Source organism: Pelecanus crispus, chromosome 1 (genome assembly GCF_030463565.1).
Source record: "Pelecanus crispus isolate bPelCri1 chromosome 1, bPelCri1.pri, whole genome shotgun sequence".
NCBI lineage: Eukaryota > Metazoa > Chordata > Aves > Pelecaniformes > Pelecanidae > Pelecanus > Pelecanus crispus.
This window is the reverse complement of record NC_134643.1, coordinates 196,090,982-196,092,433: the sequence shown is the minus strand read 5'-3', so window position 1 is coordinate 196,092,433 and position 1,452 is coordinate 196,090,982.

Sequence of the window (1,452 nt, the reverse complement as noted above, 5' to 3'; positions counted from 1 at the left end):
TTACATACGAAGTTTATTGTAGTAACATTTTAAAGGCAGACTATATATACGATAACAAGGTGTCATGGGGTTCTTTTTCTGTTTGTTTGTTTGGTTGGTTTTTTTGCTTAGCTTCTGGAATTCTGAACTTCTTACTATTCCATCCAAAATGTAATGTCATGGAAGGAATTTTCCTGCTAAATTGTAGTCTTTATTTCCGTAATTATCCTTATGACTAATAAGTCAGATTCTGTAGTGAAGTACAACTGCAACTGCATACACACTACCTGTCTGTGTACACTCTGCCTGTCAACACTGTAGGGAAGGTGCACATCTCATCCATCTTGAATGTCAAAAGCCATCCTAACAGGTGTATCAATGCTTTTCTGTAACATTTTTACGTATGTACAAGCACACGACCTTTCTTTACATAAAAAGTAGCCAAGCAACAGTTAGCATTTCTTTTATAGGACCTTACTGGTTTTTGTTATTTGCATTGGGAAGCAGTTAACTACTGAATATATAAGGGAGAACAGAGAAGCTTATCACTATATTCTACGAATATGCTGCAGGTATTGTTTTGTAGATACAGTCATCCACCCACACCCAAAGGCCCACTGCAAGTCATTCCAGTAATTTACATTCATTACAAACTGTCAAAGGTAGAGCGCATCTTGGACTAGTTTTGACTGTCTGTGAAAGAAACAGGGAATGAAATTGTAGGCTTTTGTGTACAAACAGGAGAATATTTTTATGATAAAGTTTTTAAAACTAAAAATAACTTTATGTACACCAATAAGTGTTCTCCACAGATACATATTTTTTAATATATATATGTTATTACAAGTTCTAAACACCTTACATCTTACACCAGAACCCCATCTCAAAAATTATGATCTTTTCTTTTATCAGTAATACTTGGAAAATCTTGTTTGAACAGGCTGCCCAAATTACTCTTGTACATAGTCCTCTGTGACTCTTCTCACAGCCATCTATTTTTTTAATAGAACTAGTAATGTATTTTAAAGATAGGAAAAAAAAAAAATGATATGCCCCACAAATACGAAGGGGACATCAGACAGTGGAGATGTGTAGCTACAGATTTCCGGTAACTTTTTTTTTTTTACTCAGTGAAAATGTTGCTTTGCAATTTTATTTTTGTTTTGTGCATTATTGGCAGGAGTTACAAAGAATTTTTAGGTAACTGATGTGTTAATACATAACAAGCTAGATAAGTTAGGTTTCAAAAGGAATCTCTTTATTGAAAAATATCTTAGTTTTGGATACTGGACAATTTCAGAAATGGCTAGAATGAGCAAGGTATAAAAATTTCTGCCCATGTTTAATAGGGTGTAAGGCAATGTCTGTACTGATTATTTTTTTTTAACCCTTTATTGTAAGTTTTTAAAACACTCCAATTCTAATAAAGAAACTTTGGGCTGTATCTGTTCACTAGATAGCTGATAGTACCAC